The sequence below is a fragment of the Callithrix jacchus genome, chromosome 15 (assembly GCF_049354715.1).
Source record: "Callithrix jacchus isolate 240 chromosome 15, calJac240_pri, whole genome shotgun sequence".
NCBI classification, from domain to species: domain Eukaryota; kingdom Metazoa; phylum Chordata; class Mammalia; order Primates; family Cebidae; genus Callithrix; species Callithrix jacchus.
This window is the reverse complement of record NC_133516.1, coordinates 97312433-97335895: the sequence shown is the minus strand read 5'-3', so window position 1 is coordinate 97335895 and position 23463 is coordinate 97312433. Positions and strand designations below refer to the sequence as shown.

Below are 23463 nucleotides of genomic sequence, written 5' to 3'. Positions count from 1 at the left end.
TCACAATAAAGGGTTTAAAGAATACTCTAAAAAATTGTAATAGATAACTCTTGCCAGTGTTAATTATCATAATAACTTGGAATTGTGGTCAGAAATTCATTAAGGGGACATACATTAATCCTCACGTTAAAGGATTTCTTCTCACTGAAGAAATAGTGAGAAGAGAGACTATCTCAGATATGGAAATAAAATTGTTAAAGAATAATTTTTTCGAAAGTCAAATCACGACTGTTATAAAATATAAGATATATATCACAGATTTTACATAACTAATTTTAATCTTTTTCATTATTTAAGAAATCCATAAGATGTAAAAAACAATTTTTAAAAGGTACAAAATATGTGCCTATATGAACACCTAAGAATGTGAAAATAAATTTGCTATTACATGCAAAATTGGTGTCTTCAGCAGGCTAGAAATCAATTTCATCTCCATCACACAAAACTCATTTGCGTTTCTCTGAAGAGGAGCTATTTGCATCACCATCATCGCTTCACAAATTATCTCCACAGTGATGCAAAATAGTTAAAGAGAATGAAAGGCACACATCCTTATGGAATCCCATAACCCCAGAAGTGTCCTTGAGATAATGCTCAACATCCCATCGCAAAGGTAACCCCTTATCATTTCTCAATTCCAAACTCCTTTACCAGACAATATGAAAAACAGTAAAAAGAAAATACAATGTATTTGGTTCAGAGACATCTATCTAAGATGCTTGGTTCTTCATCATCTAAATTGCTTAGAATTGCTACCTGTAATCGACTATGTTTACAGAGTAAAGCTGAAAGTGTTAAAACTATATTCTGACGTTAAAATCTCTAGCATCTCAGTAGATACGTAAGGAAACTATTGAGGTATTCATACTGATGTAGACTGAGAGCTTTTGAACATTCTGTAAACACCGTAATGCACACAGTCACCCTCCCAACTCGATTCACAGGGATAGTCCTGCTCAGGGAAGTATGTGCAAAGAGAGGGAAAAAAAAAACCAAAACAAAATCAAAACAAACAAACATTAACAGCTTGGCAGCCAAGGAAATGTCTATCACAAAGCCCATTCACTTCACTCCAAAGAGATAAATAGGGGCTAACGGAATAAATTAAGAAAGTCAGATTCGTTTGTTATGTATCAGACCTTCCTATGTTAAAATTTGCATTAGACTAAAAACAAAAAATGCACTAACAGCAAGAGAGCAAAGGATTAGAAAGGAAAAAAAAACTACCAAATTGAACTCTTCAAAGTAGGGGGGCCAATTTGATGTAATAGTTGTAGTGCTATTAGGGCTCTCTAGGGTTACTTGAGTAATAAAGTATCACCCTGTAAAACACAGCACAATAAATCATATTCATGGCAATTGTTTTGCATCCTGAATAAAGACTCCAACCATGTCCAGAACATTTTCATTATGAAGACAATTAAATATATTACACATATTTGGAATAATCCCGCTAAAGTTTATTTATCATGGTTTTAAAATCTGAGTGCTCAGAGACAGTGTCAGATTATTTTAAAAGGTTAAAATGTTGAAGTTTTTTTATAATTAGGAAGAATGCAAGTATGGGTAGAGGCAGTGATTAAAGGGCAGGATAGAACGATAGTAATTAGCTAAAATACTGGTCAACTAAAAAAACCTTTGCAAGTTCTAAACTACTCTACTAAGAAGTGACATGAACGGTAAATTTCTAGTGTTCAAATAATTAAGAATACTTCCAAGGAAGAGAGAAATTTAATCAACTGCAAATTTGTAACATTCAACTTTCACATTGGATGATTAGTAGCTAATATTTACTGTGTTACATGCTATAATACATAAGTCACTGTATTAAATGATCCTTAATATATATGATTAGTATCTCATTTAATACTCAAAATAATCTTATACGAAAGGCATTGTTATTATCGCCATTTCACAGATGAGGAAAAAAAAAGAAGCTTACAAAGAGATTAAGGTTACCAACTACTCCATGGCAGAGGCAATTTGAACCTAGATTATATGAGTCTCGTACATGGTGTTTTAAGCATTCTGCTATTTTATTTTTCATTTAATTTCCAAAATAGTAATTTGAATAATATTTTAGTCAGGGTTCTCCAGAGAAACAGAACCAGCAGGAGATAGGTAGGTAGGTAGATACATAGATGATAGATAGATAATAGATAGATAGATAGATAGATAGATAGATAGATAGATAGATAGACAGACAGACAGATACATACATACATACATATATAGATAGATAGAGAGATACATAGTTAGATAGACAGACAATTATAGGAATTGGCTCAAGCAATTATGGAGCCCAAGAAGTTCCACAATCTGCTGTCTGCAACCTGAGAACTACAAAAGCTAGTGGTGTAACTCAGTTCAAATCCTCGGGCCTGAGAACCAGGATTGGAGATGGGGGTGTGAGGCCTGGTAGTATAAACCCAGATAGAGAACAAAAGCCTGAGAACGAGGAACACCAATGATCAAGGAAAAGATAAAAGTCCCAGCTCAGATTGAACAAGTTAGTCTTCCTCTACCATCTTGTTCCATTCAGGCCTCAACTCACTGGATGGTTCCTACCTCCATTGGTGAGAGTGATCTTTACTCAGTCTACCCGTTGAGATACTAGTGTTTTCTATAAACACCATCACAGACACACCGAGACACAATATATTACCAGCTAGCTGAGTGTTCCTTAGCTCAATCAACTTAACACATAAAATTAACCATCCCAAGATAAGTAGTATTTAAATTATATAATTTTATATGAAATGAAACAGGCATATTAAAAAAGCAAAGCAGCTAGCCCAGGCATGCACTGCTACTGTGTGTCAGTGGGCATCCACACGTGTTCTTCCCACTAGGACGGGGCGCAGTGGACCTATCCTGCAAATGTTCTTCTCAAACTCCTCCTAAATGAGACTCCCTAGCCCTCAACTGAGTAGCAGCTGCGGACAGCTTGTGGCAAACTGGAAAATGAAAATACTGCTTTAAAGACATTCAAATTCAGGCTTGAAAAAGAAAAAGCCAAACATGTACTGTCTTAACAAAGCATTGTCTCCCAGGCTTATTCTGTGTAAGTCTGCCAATTTGTGACTCTGGGAGTGGAGGGTAAGAGACCATTTGGGAGGGAATTTAAGAGACTGACAGAAGCTGACTCACAGAGCATAGCCTGGTTGCTCTAATGGCAGGCAATTGGAATAAATATTTATTAATTCCAGAGGCTCTGTTCTCTGGGACTGTCTTGAATTCTAAAGCACATTTTGGTTCCAATCTCCATTAAAAAGATATGGCCTAGCTGTTCAAGTTCTTGAAATTATGTGTGTGTGTGTGTGTGTATATACATATAAAATATATATATACATACAAAATATATATATACACACCCATATATTCCATAATACGCCCTCATTACATCAGGTGGCATGCAGACTCATTCTCTGCAACCAAATGAGCCTAACAAAATAATCACACTATAATTTGCCTTGAATTTTCCACATGCATTTTTCCAGCTTTTTAGTTCCAAAGTGTGATCTGGCTACACTGCGCTATGCTCTGGTGATAAATGAAACATGGAAACTGCTCATGCAGAAGTAAAAAAATAAAAGGAGAGTCATGGTTGCTTTTCCTATTAACTAACAGGAGTAAGATCTTCATTTAAAAAACACATTTTGAAGAACCAAATTGATTCAATTTATTAAACTGCTGCTTTAGAGAATATCTGAATTACCAGTATTTTAGAGTGCTGTGTATTATTAGAATACTAGTAACAGTGATGGTATCTTTTCAAAAAGTAGGATTCTCTTTGGCGTGCCCCTTTTTATAGATAGTTTTAAAAATTACTCATTGTTGTGTCACTCTAAAGGTAAAGATAGTCACACCGGAGGATCCTAGAACTAAAATGAATGTAAAAGGAAATTATTATTATTTTTTTTAGCCTGGCTCTGACTGGAAAATTAAAATACCTACAGTGGAATTCTGTTTTTAAAATAATAATAATTATTAATAATAATAATTTCCAAGTCTGGAAGTCTTGGTAGCCAGATTGGGGTCTGAGATATTCCAACACTAGGCTGTAGGCAAGAGCTCAATGACATGAATAAACCATAATAAGGCCCAGAACAGACATGACTCTTGACATAAAATCTTCATCTTTAGCCTCAAGGTCACGGTATTCCCAGGAGAGTTTTTGGATTAGCAGTATAACTAACAAATATCTTTCTCCAATTAATCTTTGAGGTTCTTATCTATTCTTTGGGAGGAATGCCTTCTCCTGAGGCTTGTAGTCATTGTCGTTATCACCACTACCAAAGTTTTCCAAGACTTCGAGAACTTGGGCAGTCCACACCATGTGAGTCTCTTTGCAGTTTTCTGTGGCACTGGAGATTGCTAGGAAAGATCTGGTTTCCACTTCAGGACCAGACAGGTGAGGCAAGTGAGCTCCCAAGGCACAAAATACTCGCAGCCTCTGCTTTCAGCTTCATGCAAGTGCTGGCTCAGCACTGGGCCTTACAATTTCAATTTTGTTATTTTACTCTATTATTTTATTTATACTTTATAATATTTTTTAAAGTTGCTGCTTTTAAAGAGAATAGACTATTTTTGGAGCAGTTTTACGTTCACAGAAAAATTGAGCGAAAAATACAGAATTCCCAAACACTCCATGTTCCACATAGAGACAACCTCTCTCACTATCAATATCCCTCAACAGAATGCTACAGTTTTTCCAATGGATAAATCTACATGGACAAATCCTTATCACTTACAGTCCATAGTTTACATCAGGATTTACTCTTGATGTTTACTCACTGGATTTGGGCATATGTATAATGACATATCCATAATTAATTACCATACAGAATAGTTTCACTGACCCAAAAATTTTCTGTACTCTACCAATTCATACCTCCTTCTTCCCTAACTCTTGGCAACCACTGATCTTTTTATTGCCTCCATAGTTTTGTCTGTTTTACAATGTCTTCGGGCTGGAATCATATACTATGTAGCCTTTTCAAATTGGCTTCTTTCACTGAGTAATGTGCATTTAACTTTCCGCTACCTTTTCATAGCATGATAATTAATTTTTAGTGCCAAATAATATTACATTGCCTGCATGTACCACAGTTTATTTATCCGTTCACCTACTGAGAGATGTCTGTGTTGCTTCCAAGTTTTGGCCATTATGGATAAAGCTGCTATGAATATCCACGTGGAGGTTTTTATATGGACGTAAGTTTTCAACTCCTTTGGGTAACTATCAAGGAGCATGATTGCTTGATCATATGGTAAGATTGTTTAGTTTTGTAAGAAACTGCCAAACTGCCTTCCAAAGTGGCTGCACTGTTTTACATTCCCACCAGCAATAAATGAGAGTTGGTTTTTTTCTATTTCCTGTCTTAGTGCGTGTGGGCTGCTCTAACAGAATACCATATTCTGGGTGGCTTTAACAACAGCCATTTATTTCTTAAAGTTCTGGAAGCTGAAAGTCTGAGATCAATGTGACAGCAAGATTGGGTTCTTTCTACAAACCCTCTTCTCTGGTTACAGACAACTGTCTTCTTTTTGTATGCTTACATGGTGAAGAGAGAAAGAGAAAGCAAGTTCTCTTGTGTTTCTTCTTTTAAGGGCGTTAATCCCATCATCAGGGCATCATTCCAACACTAGGCTGTAGGCAAGAGCTCTCCCAAAGGCCCTACTGCACAATACAGTCACTTCGGAGATTAGGATTACAACATACGAATTTGGGAAGGAACACAAACATTTAGTCCAGAGCAATCCACATCTTTCCAGCATTTGGTATCGTGTTTAGAATTTTGGCCTTCCTAATAGGTATGTAGTGGTATCTCAATTGTTTTAATTTGCAGTTCCCTAATAATATATGATGTTGGGCATCTTTCCATATGCTGCTATCCCATTTTTATTTCTTCTTTGATGAGGTGTTTTCGTTTTAATTCAGGTTTAGCCGTGTTTTAACACAGGACTTTAGCTCATTTTTAATTGGATTTTTTATTATTGAGTTTGAGGGGTTCTGCGTATATTTTCATCACACTCTTTTATCAAATATGTCTTTTACAAATATTTTCTCCCAGTCTGTGGCTTCTTTTCTCAATTTGTTGATGGTATCTTCACAGAGAAGTTTGTAATTTTAACAAAATCTATTATTATAATTATTTCTTCCATGAATTGTGTCTTTGGTACTGTATCTAAAAAGTCATTGTCATACCCAAGGTTATCTAGATTTCCTATTTTAATATCTTCTAAGAAACTTACGGTTTTTCATTTGATTTGCTTTTTAAAAAGATCGTTTTAGGCTCCGTAAAATACGGATATTAAAAAAGCAAAAATGGAAGAAAGGTGACCAGTAAGAGGTTATTGCACTAGTTTGCAATAGGAATGACAACTTTCGCAAGGAAAGTGAAAGGGGAAATGGAGAAAATTAGATGAACTCAAAATCTCAGTCGGTTTTGGAGGTAGAATATTGACATATTTTACTGGAGAGGAGAGGAGAGAACGTAAAATCCAGAATAACTCCTAGCTGGTTCCCATCTGGTTTTGATGACAGGCTGCTTCAGAGTCAATGGCCACTTAATTCTTAGGGACCTTTGAATTGTTTCAGTCAATCAGGACCTTAATAGGAGCACTGCTGCTCCTTCTGGGAACAAAAAAGGGCTTAAATATGAAGACCTGAAAGGAGGCTAATTTATTTTGAAAGCTACAGAAATATAAAGGATTCCCTGCAAGACCAGTTAACTGTGCACACCACACAGAGTTTATTTCTAGTAACCAGTATTACTCTTAAGTTTTAGGAGCAATGTAACATATTTCACTGGGAATAAAGTTGGTTTTCTAAAGCCCATGCGTTGCCAAAATTCAAATGCTAATCAATAAAATATGGTAGTTGTACTCTATTTTTGGATGTATGAGAACAGATGTATTTTACCTTGGATACTTTGCCTTGGGTGTGTGAAAGTTTTTCCTGTAGAGTTTTGTAAAACTGGGAGCCTAATTGACAGAGTTTTATTTCAGTACAGATTGTTGTACCTTCACGTAGACGTACTTACATTACAGATTATTATTGAAAACATTTAAATCTGAGTATTAAAATTAAAACAGTAAAACTGATAACTATTAATGTGTAAAAACAAACATTTCTTAGTCTCCCTGATTTTAATAAAGAATTCACCAAAATGTGAATATTCTGGTTTTTTATTTTTCCCTTTACTCAGTCCTAACTATTTTGGTGAATGTTTTTTTCCTTTGGTTTGGTTTTAGTTCAGGTATGTGTGGTGGATGGAATAATGGCCCCCATAAAAGCAAGGAAAGGCCAAGAGGGAGGGTTTTCAGGCTTGAATGCCTTATAACAAAAACTGTTACAAAGGACTTGGTAAAAACCACAGTCTTGCACAAAGGTCAACACAACCTTACACAAACAATCCTCCTCTGAGGACATCTGCCCAGATGTCTATCCAAAACTGGGTTGGTGCCACCAAAGATAATTATCTCAAAACAATTACATAATTCTCATTAAAAACCTTTGTCTTCTTTTACCTTCCTGACTATACACATAGTATACTATGGCATGAGTTTTCCCATTGCAATTCCCTATTTATTTCTGAATAAATGTCATTTCTTTTAGACGTCGTCTCTATGTTTGTTACGTAGGTTACCAAAATGGTGTCAGAAGTGGGATATTATGTAAGGTCACCTTCAGAAGGAATTGACAATTCTTGGAATCAGCGTACAGTATTCACTGAAGCCCTTTGAACTCTGTTTCCACAGCCTGCCTTTCGGCCTTGGTGAGTCTTCTGTCACGTTGAGCCTTCCATTCTTTGGTTGAAATTCTTCCTTTAGTCAGAATCTAATTTGGATAAGGCTGCCTTAATAAAGAACCTTACAATCCTCCTGAGGTAACAAAGGACTTCTTGCCTTTTTTGGCAAGTCTATTCTTGCATAAAGTCAAGTGTCCAGGTTTGAGAACCCTGATTTCTATACAAGCTATATCTTTGAGGCTTATCTTTTCTGTCAAATTCATTATTAATTCTGTGTGTCTAATTTAATATTTTGTTTGATCTGCATGCCTGGCTTAAACATTTTTGTGAACAGTCTTATCTTGGTAGGATTTTGGTTTGCTTATACGTGTCTGTGAATGAGTCAGCTCTTTTCTCTTGCTTATTTCTAAAAATCTCTCAAGAGCAAAAATAAACTTCCTAAATGGTGGATACAGTATGACTAATTAAAAGCCACTAGGGCAGTCACCACAGTTTAAAACACCAGTCAAAATTCTTGATATACTCTGATAAGATATATGTAATTTTCTCTGCTCCAGGAGGTTAATAAGAAATGGAATGAGATTCTCAAACATTAAGACATCCCAGGTTATTTGGGACTTCAGCTGGCTACATATTATGACCATTCTCATTCATATTTTTAAATTAACTAATTTATTTTTTCCATAGGTTATTGGGGTACAAGTGGCATTTGGTTACATGAGTAAGCTTTTTAGTGGTGATTTGTGAGATTCTGGTGCACCCATCACCCAAGAAGCACACACTGCACCACTTTTACATGTAGTCATTTATCCCTTGGCCCCTCCCACTCTTCTTCCCAAGTTCCCAAAGTCCACTGTATCATTCTTATGCATTTGCGTCTGCATGGCTGAGCTCCCACACATGAATGAGAATATATGATGTTTGATTTTCAACTCCTGAGTTACTTCACTTATTATAACAGTTTTCAATCTCATCCAGGTCACTGCAAATGCTGTTAATTCATTAATTCATTCCATTTATTCCGTCATACACACACACACACACACACACACATATATGGGCACAGTTTCATTGTCCACTCATTCATTGATGAGAATTTGAGTTGGTTCTATGAATTTGCTATTATAAATTGTGCCACTATGAACATGCATGTGCAAGTATCTTTTTTGAATCATGATTTATTTTCCTCTGGGCAGATACCCATGGTGGTATTACTGAATCAAAAAGAAGTTCTATTTTTAGTTAAGAAATCTCCACAGTGTTTTCCATAGCATCTGTACTAATGTACAATCCCAACAGCAGTGCAGAAGTGTTCCCTCTTCGCCACATCCACACCAGTATCTACAGTACAGCATTTTAATTTTTTTATTATGACCATTCCTGCAGGAGTAAGGTGGTATTGCATTGTGATTTGGATTTGCATTTACCTGATCATTAGTGATGCTGAGCATTTTTTTCACATGTTGCTGGTCATTTGTGTGTCTTTTTTGGGGAATTGTCTTTTCATGTCCTTAGCCCATTTGTTTTTTTATTTTTTTAAATTTATTTATTTTACTTTAGGTGCATACTACATGCGTTACATGGCATTTCTCCCCATGTTATCCCCCCTCACCCTCCCCTCCCTCCCCACCCACTGCTGTCTCTCCCCTACCCACCCCCAACTGCCCCCAGTGTGTGGTGCTCCTCTCCCTGAGTCCACGTATTCTCATTGTTCAACGCCTGTGAGTGAGAACATATGGTGTTTGATTTTCTGTTCTTGTGTCAGTTTGCTGAAAATGATGGTTTCCAGATTCATCCAAGTCCCTACAAAGGACACAAACTCATTGTTTTTTTTTTTTTGGCTGTGTAGTATTCCATGGTGTATATGTACCACATTTTCTTTGTCCAGTCTATCATTGATGGGCATTTGGGTTGGTTCCAGGTCTCTGCTTAGCCCACTTTTTGATAGGATTGTTTGTTTTCTTCTTACTGATTTGAGTTCACTGTAGATTTTGGATATTATTCCTTTGTCAGATGTATAGATTGCAAAGATTTTCTCCCACTCTGTGGGTTGTCTGTTTACTCTGCTAACTGTTCCTTTTGCCATGCAAAAGTTCTTCAGTTTAATTAGGTCCCAGCTATTTATCTTTGCTTTTACTGCATTTGCTTTTGGGTTCTTGGTCATGAAGTCTTTGCCTAAGCCAATATCTAGAAGGGGTTTTCCAATGTTATCTTGTAGAATCTTTATGGTTTCAGGTCTTAGATTTAAGTCCTTGATACATCATGCATTGATTTTTGTATAGAGTGACAGATAAGGATCCAGTTTCATTCTTCTACATGTGGCTTGCCAATTATCCCAGCACCATTTGTTGAGTAGAGTGTCCTTTCCCCACTTTGTTTCCCCACTTTAAGTTTTCCACACTCTATGTTTGTCAAACATCAGTTGGCTATAAGTTGGGTTTATTTCTGGGTCCTCTATTTTGTTCCACTGGTCTATGTGCCTATTTTTACACAAGTACCATGCTGTTTTGGTGACTATAGCCTTATAGTATAGTTTGAAATCAAGTAGTGGGATGACTCCAGATATGTTCTTTTTGCTTAGTCTTGCTTTGGCTATGCAGGATCTTTTTTGGTTCCATGTGAATTTTAGAATTTTTTTTTTCTAAGTCTGTAAAGAATGATGGTGGTATTTTGTGGGAGATTTGTGTTGAACTTGTAGATTGTCTTAGGCAGTGTGGTCATTTTCATGATATTGAGTCAAACCCATGCATGAGCATGGGATAAGTTTTCATTTGTTTGTGTTGGCTATGATTTATTTCAGCAGTGTGTTGTAGCTTTCCTTGTAGTGTCTTCCAACTCCTTTGTGAAGTGTACTCCTAAGTATTTTATTTATTTTTATTTTGCAGCTATTATAAAAAGGATTGAGTTCTTGATTTGATTCTCCACTTGGTCACTGTTGGTGTATAGAAGAGCTACCGATTTATGTATGTTAACCTTGTTTCTGGAAACTTTGCCAAATTACTTTATCAGTTCCAGGAGCTTTCTAGAAGCGTTCTTAGGTTTTTTAAGGTAAACAATCATATCATCAAGCAGTGACAGTTTGACTTCCTCCTTACTGATCTGGATGCCCTTTTATTTCTTTCACTTTTCTGATTACTCTGGCTAGGACCTCTAGTACTGTGTTGAAGAGGAGTGGGGATAGTGGGCATCCTTGTCTTGTTCCAGTTCTCAGAGAGAATGCTTCCAGCTTTTCCCCATTCAGTATTATGTTGGCTATGAGGTTGTCATAGATGGCTTTTATGACATTAAGATATGTCCCTTGCATGCCGATTTTGCTGGGAGTTTTAATCATAAAGAGAGGCTGGATTTTGTTGAATGGTTTTTCTACATCTATTGAGATGATTGTGTGGTTTTTGTTTTTAATTCTGTTTATGTGGTGTATCACATTTATTGACTTGCATATGTTAAACCATCCCTGCATCCCTGGTATGAAACCCATTTGATCATGCTGGATTATCTTTTTGATATGTTGTTGAATGTGGTTAGGAAGTATTTTGTTAAGTATTGTAGCATCAATGTTCATCAAGAATATTGGTCTGTAGTCTTTTTGTTTGTTTGTTTTCTGATTATGCCCTTTTCTGATTTTGGTTGTAGGGTGATGCTGGCTTCATAAAACGAATTGGGAGGGTTCCTTGTTTATCTTGTAGAATAGTATCAAAAAGTTTCTTCTTTAGATGTCTGGTAGAATTCTGCTGTGAATATGTCTGTGGTCCTAAACTTTTTTATGTTGGTAATTTAAAAATTGCAATTTCAATCTCGGTGCTTGTTATTGATCTGTTCAGGGTGTCTAATCTTCCTGATTTAAGCCAGAAGGGTTACAGTTTTCCAGGAATTTATCCATCTCTTCTAGGTTTTCTAGTTTATGTGCATAAAGGTGCTCATAGTAGCTGTGAGTAATCTTTTATATTTCAGTGGTGTCAGTCGTATTATTTCCTGTTTTGTTTCCAGTGAGATTACTTGGATTTTCTCTCTTCTTTTCTTGGTTAATCTTGCTAATGGTTATTAGCTCAAATCTATCAATTTTATTTATCTTTTCAAAGACCCAGGTTTTTGTTTCATTTACCTTTTGTATTGTTTTCTCTCTGTTCATTTTATTTCATTTCCTTTAGTTCTACTCTGATCTTGGTAATTTCCTTTCTTCTGTTGGATTTGGGTTTGGTTTGTTCTTGTTTCTCTAGTTCCTTTAGGTGTGACCTTAGGATGTCAGTTTGTGCTGTTTCATCTTTATGATGTAGGCATTTTATCCTGTGACCTTTCCTCTTAGCACTGCCTTAGCTGTATCCCAGACAGCTTCATAGGTTGTGTCATTATTGTCATTTAGTTCAAAGAATTTTATAATTTTCATCTTGATTGCATTTTTGACCCATTGCTCATTCAGGAGCAGGTTATTTAATTTTCATGTATTTGCATTGTTTTCAAGGTTCCTTTCAGAGTTGATTCCCAGTTTTATTCCACTATGGTCTGAGAGAATGCTTGAGATAATTTCACTTTTCTTAAATGTATTGAGGCTCGTTTTATGGTCTATTTTCTGGTCTGTCTTGGAGAAAGTTCCACGTGCTGTTGAATAGAATGTGTATTCTGTGGTTGTTAGATGGAATGTTCTGTAAGTATCTGTTATGTCCATTTGTTTTAAGGTGCAGTTTAAATCCACTGTTTCTCTGTTGACTTTCTGTCTTGATGATCTGACTTGTACCGTCAGTGGAGCATTAAGGTCGGCCACTATTTCTGTGTTGCTGTCTATCTCATTTCTTAGGTCTATTAGTAATTGTTTTATAAATCTGGGAGTCCTCATGTTAGGTGCATATGTATTTAGGATTGTGATATTTTTCCTCTTGGACAATGCCTTTTACAATTATATAATATCCCTCTTTATCTCTTTTAATTGTTGTTGCTTTAAAATTTGTTTGGTCTTATAGAAGAATAGCTATCCCTGCTTGCTTTTGGTGTCTGTTTGCATGAAATGCCTTTTTCCTTCCATTTACCTTAAGTTTATGTGAGTCCCTATGTGTTAGATGAGTCTCCTGAAGGCAGTAGGTGGTTGGTGAGTTCCTAGCCATTCTATAGTTCTATACCTGTTAAGTGGAGCATTTTGGCCATTTTACATTAAATGTTAGTATTGAAGTGTGAAGTACCATTGCATTCATCATGCTTTCCGTTGCCTGTGTCCTTTTTGTTTGTTTTTTGTTTTTGTTTTTAAACGTGTTTTAATTTTATAGGTCCTATGTGATTTATACTTTTTAAAGGTTCTGCTTTGATGTATTTCCAGGGTTTGTTTGAAGATTTAGAGCTCCTTTTAGCAGTTCTTATAGTTGTGGCTTGGTAATGGCAAATTCTCTCAGCATTTGTCTGAAAATGACTGTATCTCTTCTTCATATATGAAAGCTAAGTTTCACTGGACACAAAATTCTTGGCTGATAATTGTTTTGTTTGAGGAGGCTGATGATAGGGCCCAATCTCTTTTAATTTGTAGAGTTTCTGCTGAGAAATCTGCTGTTAATCTGATAGGTTTCCTTTTATACATTACCTGGTTCTTCTGTCACAGAGCTCCTGAGATTCTTTTGTCATAACTTTGGATAACCTGATGACAATGTACCCAGACAAAGATATTTTAGTGATGAATTTTCCAGGTGTTCTTTGTATTTCTTGTATTTGGACATTTAGGTCTCTAGCAAGGCTGCAGAAATTTTCCTCAATTATTCCCCTGAATATGTTTTCCAAGCTTTTAGAATTCTCTTCTTCCTCAGGAACACCAATTATTCTTAAGTTTGGTCATTTAACACAATCCCTGACTTCTTGGAGACTTTGTTCAGATTTTCTTATTATTTTTCCTTTGTTTTTATTAGATTGGGTTAATTCAAAGATGTTGTCTTTAAGTTCTGAACTTCTTTCTTCTACTTGTTCCGTTCTATTATGGAGATTTTCCAGGGCATTTCACATTTCTAAAAGTGTGTCCAAAGTTTCCTAAATTTTTAACTGTTTTTTCTTTAAGCTGTCTATTTCCTTTCTCTGGGGTCCCTCCCTGATTAGCTTAATAACTAACCTCCTGAATTCTTTTTCAGGTAAGTCAGGGATTTCTTCTTGGTTTGGATCCACTGCTAGTGTACTAGTGTGATTTTTGGGGGGTGTTGAAGAGACTTGTTTTGTCGTATTACTAGGGTTGGTTTTCTGGTTCCTGCTCACTTGCATAGGCACTGTCAGAGGGAAGGTCTAGGGCTGAAGGCTGTTGTTCAGATTCTTTTGTCCCATGGAGTGTTCGCTTGATATAGTACCCCTCCCCTTTTCCTATGGATGTGGCTTCCTGTAAGTCAAACTGCAGTGATTGTTGTTAGCCACCCAGCGAGTCTACCTGGCTCCAAGCTGTTACTAGGGTTTGTCTGCAGAGTCCTGTGATGTGTACCATCTATGGGTCTCTCAGCCGTGGAAACCAGTGCCTGTCCCAGTGGAGCTGGCAGAGGGATGCAATGGACTTTGTGAGGGTTTTAGCTTTGGTGTTTTAATGCTCTATTTTTGTGCTGGTTGACATCCTGCCAGGAGGCGCTTTCCAGAAAGCATCAGCTGTAGTAGTATAGAGAGGTGCCAGCAGTGAGCATGGCCCCAGAACTTTTAAGATTATATGGGCTTCGTCTAACACTACCAGAGTAGATAGGGAAGGACCATGAGGTGGTGGTGGGGCTAGACATGTTTGAGCTCAGACTCTCCCTGGGTGGGCATAGCCACAGCTGCTGTGAGGTATGGCAGTGAAATTCCCCGTCAATGGAGTTGTCTACCTAGTTGGATTATGACTGCCTCTGCTGAGTCATGGAAGTTGTCAGGGAAGTGGGGGAAAGCCAGGCATCACAAACCTCACCCAGCTCCCACACAAAGCAAAGGGCTGGTCTCACTCCAACCATGCTCCCCGCAACAGCCCTGAGTCTGTTTCCAGGTAGAGGGCATGACACGGTTGAAAACTTGCCCTAAGTTACCCAACTCCCAGCTGTGAGAGAAAGGGGCTTGGTTCTTCCCTCACCTGTGGAGTCTGCACACAAGATTTTATGCCTTCCCCTAGTTCTGGCGAGGAGGTTTCTTGCCCTGTTCAAATCGTTACAAAGTTCAGCTAGAAATGTCCTTCTCCCTGTGGAGTCATACCCTCTGCCCCTCTGGTCACCTACCTGATGGATCTCTGTGGTGCCAGGCAGGAATATGGCCTGCTAGGGGAGGCAGCGAGCTCCCAGGGCCTTTCCACTGCTTTCTCTACCCCTGTATTTCATGTGGCTCTCTAAACTGGCTTAGCTCCAGATAAGCTCAGAAACTCCTCCCGCAAACAGACCTTTAGCTTCTCAAGTGGGAGTGTCTGTTTGGAAGAGGAGTGTCTCCCTTTCCCAATTCTGCAGTGGGGGTACTCACAGTTTTTGGGGTGTCTCCAAGTCCTGTAGGAGCAGTCCACTTCCTTCAGAGGATCTATGGGTCCTCTTAGAATTGCTGGTTTGTTCTTGTAGTCGATCTAGAGCTAAAATTTACAATGCGAGCTTCCACAAGCTGCTTTGTCCAGAGCTGGAATCTAGTCATGCCTCCTGTTGGCCATCTGATTTCCCTACCCATGCACACCAGGAAGAGATTTTAACTGATAAGAAAATTATGTCAAGGAAAACTGAGAGCTCAAATTGTCATTATTTGAACTCTCTAAAAAAAAAAAGAAAGACATGCCACTATAGAGTTAGCACGTAAAGCTTTCTAAGTGTTCTGTCTCACTATCTGTTTTTATACCTACCTTGAATCAGTTGAGCCTTCTGCAGGTGTTGAGAAAACTCACTGCTTATGGCATTCCAGCCAAGATTTTCTTTAAAATTCTTAAAGGGTTTTGAAATTAATTGCTTTGCAGATTACAACAGCTCCATGGCAACCAATAACCTAAATACTTTTTGAAAACATAAATTTAGGTTTGCCTGACTAATAATTGCTTAGGGTGATGGAACAGTTAATTAAAGGTTTAATGGTCTATAAGAAAAAGACCTAGGTAAAATTTTATAAAAGTTAGGTTCTCAGATGAAATAGCTCAAAATCTTGAGCTCAATGCTGTAACTCAAGTTATTTCTGATGGGCATAAAAATTGCTTTGTCTTCTACGCAAGGGCCAGAAAAAGCAATGAAACAAAACAAACCAGCAAAAGCAAACACTGCTCATTTTTTTCATCTACAGTGATTAGTCAAACAAACCAGAGCAGCAAACAAAAGACAGGTTCATTACTAATTCAAGGCCATTTGAAGATTTTGTTTTTATTATACAATTCATTCAGTTCTAGCTAAAATTAAGACATTAAAAATTTAATCATAAACTCATTTGAAACTAGAAAAAGGAAAAAAACATGGTGAAAATAAATTAAACCAAAAGGCTTTATCCAAAATTTTGGGCAATAGTCTTCATTAGATCACCTATTGAGACAAGTAAGATTTAGTCCTGTTAACACGTCTCATTTTGTAAGAAATACAATTTGGATCCAACTGTCTTTTGTAAATCAGTGAGTCTGCATTACACTCTCATGACTAAACTTCTAAAATAAAAGCTATAAAATCTTTATTTGTGTGTGTATATGTATGTGTTTAGGCATGTTTATGCATAAGTACATAAAGTATATGTTGTGTCTGCATGATAAAATCCGACAGTCAGCCAGAGGTCTCTTAAGGAATTTTATTCAGATTGGCTTAGAAAAATAAGCATGCAGATAAAATAAATACTAAGTAACCTAAATGCCTTTTAGTTTAAGTGATCTAAAGTAATAATAAAGATCAGAATCATAAATAAAATTGAATTAAAAAAATACAAAAGATCAACAAACAAGTTTTTTTTTTGATTAGTTATACAAAATTGACAAACCTTTATTCAGACTAAAAAAAAAAAAGAGAGAAGACTGAAATAAAATCAGAGATGAAGGAGACATTACAACTAAACCACAGAAATTCAAAGGATCCTTAGAGAATACAATGAGCAACTATATGCCAATAAACTGGAAAAACTAGAAGAAATGGATGAATTCCTAGGCACCTACAGCCTACCAAGATGGAACTATGAAGAAATTCAAAACTAGAATAGACAAGTAACAAATAATATGATCAAAGCCATAATAAAAAAAAATACACCAGCCCAGTACAGAACCCAATGTCTTCACTGCTGAACTTCAGCAATTTAAGTAAAACTAATACAATCCTACTAAACTGCTCCAAAAAATAAAGGAAGAAGAAATACTTCTAAACTTATTCTACAAGGTCCATATTATTACCGAGACACTAGCTGGGGTGGCCAATGGAGTGCTTGTACCACCCCTCCCACAAACACAGGTAGCACAGCCAGCAGTTCCAAAAGTGAGCCCTTCCTTTCCTATGAGGAGAGGAGAGGAGAGGGAAGAGTAAAGAGAACTGTCTTGCATCTTGGACACCAGCTCAGTCACAATAGGATAGGGCACTGGGCAGAGACATGAGGCACCCATTCCCAAACCTAGCTCTGGATGACATTTCTAGACGCTCTCTGGGACAGAAAGAAGCCTGCTACCTTTAAGGGAAGGACCCAGTTATGGCAGGATTCATTACCTGCCGACAAAAATGTCGTTGAGCCTTGAATAAAGAGCAATGATAGCCAGATGGTATAGCATGGAAATTGGGTAAGAGCTGAGATGTGCTGGCTTCAGGTGATATCCAGCACACTCCTGGCTGTGGTAGATAGAATGAGAAACTCCTCATTCAGCTTGAGAAAAAAAGGAAAGACTTTGTCTTACGCTTTAGATACCAGCTCATATGCAGGGGTAGTGGAGTTGGGGAAGGGTGTAGGTAAAGCACCAAGGAAAATCTTGGGGTTGTGGATTCTTGGTTCTTGGACAGGATTTCTTGACCTGCCCTAGGCCAGAGAAGAGCCCACTATCCCACCCACTTTCATGACTGTTGTTCACGATATTGTCAGTTCTTGTAAGGCAAGAGAATAAAATACAAGGCATCCAAATTGGAAAGAAAAGAGTCAAAATACCTTGTTTGGACATAATGTAATCTTATATTTGGAAAAGCCTAAAGATTCCACCAAAAACTATTAGAACTGATATAAAAATTCAGGAAAGTTGCAGGATATAAAATCAACATACAAAATCAGTAGCATTTTTATATGAATAAGAAATCAAAAAATAATGCCAGTTATGTTAGCCACAAATAAATAAAATACCTAGGAATAAACTAAAGAAGTGAAAGAGCGCTACAATCAAAATTTTAAAACATTGATGCAATACATTGAAGAGACACAAAAAAATGAAAATGTATTCCATGTTCATTGAATGGAGGAATCAGTATTGTTAAAATATCCAAACTGCTACCCAAAGTAATCTGCATATTCAATGCAATCCCTAACAAAGTACCCGTAACATCCTTCATATAAATTCTTTTAAAAATTCAAAACTTTATATGGAACCCCAGAATGCTCAGAATACCCAAAATGATCCTAAGCACAAAAAAAAACCAAAACTGGAGGAATCACATTATGTGACTTCAAAGTATACTGCAGAGCTATAGTAAGCAAAAGAGCATCATACTGGCATAAAAACAGACACATAGAACAATGAATTAAAATAGAGAACCCAGAAATAAAATTAAACATCTACAGTAAACTTCTTTTTGACATACATGCCAAGCACATACATCAGGGAAAGAAAAGTCTCTTCAATAAATAGTGTTGGAAAAACTGGATATTTGTATGCAGAAGAAAGAGCTCGGTCACCATATGCACAAATCAAATCAAAATGGCTTAAACAATTAAATTTAAAGACCTAAATTATGAAACTACTAAAAGAACACATAGGGGAAACTCTGCAGAATGTTGGACTGGGCAAAGATTTCTTGAGTAATGTTTTGGAAGCACAAGCAACCAAAGTAAAAATGAACCAATGGAAACATATCAAGTTAAAACGCTTATGCACAGCCAAGAAAATATCCAACAAAGTGAAGAGACCACCTACATAATGGGAAAGAATATTTCCAAACTATCCATCTGACAAGGGATTAATAACCAGAATATATACAGAACTCAAAAACTCAATGGTGAAAACTATTAAAATCCAATTAAAAATGAACAAAAGATCGGTATAGACATTTCTCAAAAAAAGACATAGAAATGCCAATCAAAACTACAGAGAACTATCATCTTACCCCAGTTAAAATGGCTTTCATCCAAAGGACAGGAAACTATAAATGCTGGAGAAGATGTGGAGAAAGGGGAACTCTCGTTCGCTGCTCGTGGGAATGTAAATTAGTACAGTGTATAGAAAATAGTATGGAGATTTTTCAGAAATCTAAAAATAGAACTACCATATGATTCAACAACCCCGCCGCTAGATGTATACACAAACAAAAAGAAATCAGTTTAGTGAAGAGATATCTGTGTTCCCATATTTACTGTAGCGTGACTTAAACTAGCCCAGATTTGGAAGCAACCTAAGTGTCTATCAACAGACAAATGGATAAAGAAAATGTGGTACATATACACAATGGAATACTTCCTAATCATAAAAAAGAATGAGATGCTGTTATCTTCAATAACATGAATGGAACTGGAGGACATTATATGAAGTGAAATAAGCCAGGCACAGAAAGAAAAACTTCACATATTATAACTCATTATATTGTATGACATAACAATAACTAAATTCCCTTGTAAATTTCTAATTATAATGAACCTCCATCAGATAAAAATAACTATGACTTTTCTAAGTCTCTGTCATCCAGTTATTGTTTGGAATTCTTCTATGAAGTTTTCTGAAATCAGTTTCATGGAAAGGCTCTAACAAATATTCTTAAGAACAGGTTTCTAATTACTTTAAATGGGCTAAATCAAAATTTTCCAAAACGTTAATCAAGAAACTGGTAAGTTCATTAAACTCCTAATAAAGATAAAGCAAAAGTGGAATTATTTAAATTTAATTAAATAACTGATGACGCAGTGCCTTGGGAGGCTAGGTGGGAGGATAATTTGAGGCTGAGAGTTTTATATCAACATGGGCAGCACAGCAAGACCCCATCTCTACAAAAAATTTTAAAAGTTAGTGAGGTGTGGTAGTGCATACCTCTGATCCTACCTGCTCAAGAAGGTGAGGTGGGCGGACCCCTGGAGTTCAGGATTTCAAAGCGGCTGCAGTAAGCTGTGACTGTGCCACTGCACTCCAGCCTGGGCAACAGAGTGAGATCCTGTCTCAAAAATAGCTGACGATAATATTTTTATGTATTTGATTTGAATCAGAGTTGATTCCTTTCTTTTTCGTTGTTGTTGATTTCCAGGTTTAAGGAAACTTCTCTAAAGCTAGCTATAGTTTACAACAATTTAATAAAATACGCTTTTGTGAACAAAGTTGAGAACAGTTGTATTTTACTTCTTTCAAAATTCATGAGTAGTATTATGGCATTATGGTTATTTACATAAGTTCAACTAAAAATTCCTCTCCCTTTACAACAGGACACAGTTTAAACCATTGGTTATATTACCAAGGCTCTTACTGAAATATCATATTTGAGAATGTGCATAGAATGCTTGGTTTTAAGAGTTCCCAGATTTACAGTGAGTGAGTAAAAACTATCACTTCCAGGCAGGCCCAGGAACCTTAAGAATGTAGGTAAAAATGTGAAGTTGGCCTTGGTCCAGCTTCCTAACCTTAAGAAGTGATATGACTTGGCTCTGTGTCCTCATTCAGATCGCATCTCAAATTGTCATCCCCACATGTAGAGGGAGGGACCTGGTGAGAGGTGACTGGATCATGGCAGTGCTTTCCCCATGCTGTTCTCATGACAGTGAATGACTTCTCATGAGATCTGATGGTTGAGAAGTGTTCTCATTCCCCCCCTCTCGCTCTCTCTCCTGCCACCATGTGACATGTGCCTTGCTTCCCCTTCTGCCTTCTGCCAGGTCTGTAAGTATCCTGAGGCCTCCCAGCCACGCAGAACTGTAAGTCAATTAAACCTCTGTTCTTTATAAAGAATTACCCAGTCTTGGGTATTCTTTATAGTAGTCTAAAAATTGACTGATACAATAGTTTTTTTTTTTTTATCTGAGATATCTACGTAGTCAAATCACCTCTCTTGCAAACAAAATTTGATAAAACTAATTTTACAAATTACCTTACTCTAATTTTCTTCTCTATATTTTTCATTTAGATCATATACCTACAAGTATGCAAAAGAAAATAAACTAAAATTTATCTACTCAGAGAAAAAACTATTTTGGGACATTTTCTTAAAGAAAACAAGTTACAGTGAAGGTGTTAAGAAAATGGGATAATAGAATGAGTGAGCTTCAGCTGCTGCCCAGGAATCCTGTGTCATGCAAAGTGGTGGATAATAAATGAATAGTGGTAAGACACTGAGATGTTTATCTCCCCTACTTTCTACTTTCTCTTTTGCAACTAGACATCCCCTTGGATATAATTGCAGGTGACAATAAGATGAGATTCAGCTACAAGTAGCAAAACTCCAGCAAGTTGTAGAGGAAGTTGGGGGGAGGAGATATTTTCTGGCGTTTTGACAGATAAAAAAGGGTTATATTAACTAAATGCCATTGGTCAAAAAGCAGGTAGACTACATTCAACCAATGTATCATATTTGCAAAATAAGGAGAAATAGTAAACACTGTGTATTCTTAAACACTAGTTTTTTTTATGATTTCTTTTAAAATTGGTAAATCTATTTTTTTGTTTTTAATATATTTGGATTGTATACTCATCAAGTAAAGTTCTCATAATCCAAAATCACTGACAAGTTATTAGAAGATATGGACAAGGATAGGGACAGCTTCCCAAACCAAATATGTAAAATTCAACAATGTTGTTTGACAGTTCAGCCATTTGGAATAAAACAAATCATGCTATGGTTATAATGTACGTACAATAACAGGGGGTATGAAGAGACCTGCCTCTTTATGTGTCAATTACCCTGAAATTCCACCATTGGAAAAATAAGTATCCATTTTCATATTATCTGTTTTTAAAAATGAAGTGAAATGGTTATGTTGGTGTATTTCTTTTATTTTATAATAATTTTTAAAATATAATAAGATAAATACCCCTTTTTGTATATTTCAGAATTGTATTTAGTTTTTTGGGCATTTATTTTTCCGTATGAATTCCAACATAGTTTGTCATATTTTGTGAAAGAAAAATCTAGTTATGATATTGATTGTAAGCATATTGACCTTGTAGATTAATTATGAGAGTACTGACATTGTTTTCCTTATCCATCTTTCCATTTACTTGCTCAGTTTGTTAAGGTATTTTTCTATTAATTTTTATTTATCTTTGGTAATTTTCTCCTTTTCAAAAATGGACACTTTCAGTTGACATCATTAAATGAAATATTCAATTACAACTGGATGTTTCTAATACAAACGGAGATAGTTATTTAATACATTCTTCATTTGATTCTTATGATGTTTATATATTTTAAAAGGTTTTCCTATCACATATGTACACTTACTTTTGTGCTAGAAAGTTCTTGTTCAAATGAGATTTGGGGAATTCAAATACTTTAATGATAAAAACATCATTTATCAGAACTAATCAATTCCGAGATAAACACTTAAGATGCTCTATTTAAAGAAAGGGTACAGGAGATGATACTGTATATATTCTTTTGAAACTTGCCTTTTCCTCTTAGCAATACACTATGGACCTTTTTTTTAACACTCATGACAAATTCTACATCATTTTAAAGTTTGTACAATATTCCATTATGAGTCCCTTGAAAGATTTTTGATCATCAAAATTTCTATAATCAAATACAAAAGACTGCGGGAGCAAAAAATCTTCAATCATTATCAATGAAAAGTTTATCTTAGTTGTAATTATCAGATTTTTATAATTATGACTCTGGCTAGGAGTCATTCTTGGAGAATGCTACTTAAGGTAGGTGCCTAGGCAAAGGCAGAGCAGGAACACAGCACAGGCAAGGAGGTTAGGAAAGGGAGCCAAACAACAGAATCCACTTCACTGTTTCAACAAGGAGCAACTTCACAGAGAGAGCATAGATAGGAGCATGGAGCTGACCTAGAAATGAAGTACCGCAGCGACGTGATGTTACAGCAGGGTACACAGTCACCCCGGTTTATGTATCTCTGTTCAAGAATTTGTATACTTAGAAGCTGTTGAGCATCTAAAGCATTCTGAAACTCTCCTCCAGTCTCAGTTTAACAATGTGAGCTGGCTTCCAGAGATACACAGATTTATCCAACTCACTCCCCTTCTCCTTGCATTCTTCTCTGCATGCCTTATATGTCTGGTGAAAGAAACGGAGGAGGGTATGAACAGAGTCATAGAAGGCATTGCAGAGGTCACGGTTGCTAACCTTTATCTAGCATTAATAGGTGCACTTTATATCCATTAACTCACATAATTCTTACACCACTTACAACAATGCCATGAAGTAAATGCAATAGTATGCCATTTTATAATTAAGTGCTTAAACACAAACAGCCAAATAAATTATTTGAAAGCATATGTTCTCAAGTGGCTGAGCCAAGCTGCCATCTAATTTATTGCCAATTAATTTATTCAACAAATAGTTGCATGTCACCCATGTTGCAGGTGTTATGCTAGGTACTGAGCTGAGAGTAGTGAACAGCAAAGTTCCTGCCTTCATGGATCAAAAATTCTGGTGGGAGAGGTCATCAATAGACAAAT

General features: G+C 36.4%; 1 long non-coding RNA gene across 1 annotated transcript in view; it reads right to left on the bottom strand.

Moving 5' to 3' along the window:
• The window catches only part of LOC144579447 (uncharacterized), a 250723-nt gene that overhangs the window by 170495 nt on the left and 56765 nt on the right, over positions 1-23463 (bottom strand). The gene's annotated exons all lie outside the window — the stretch shown is intronic.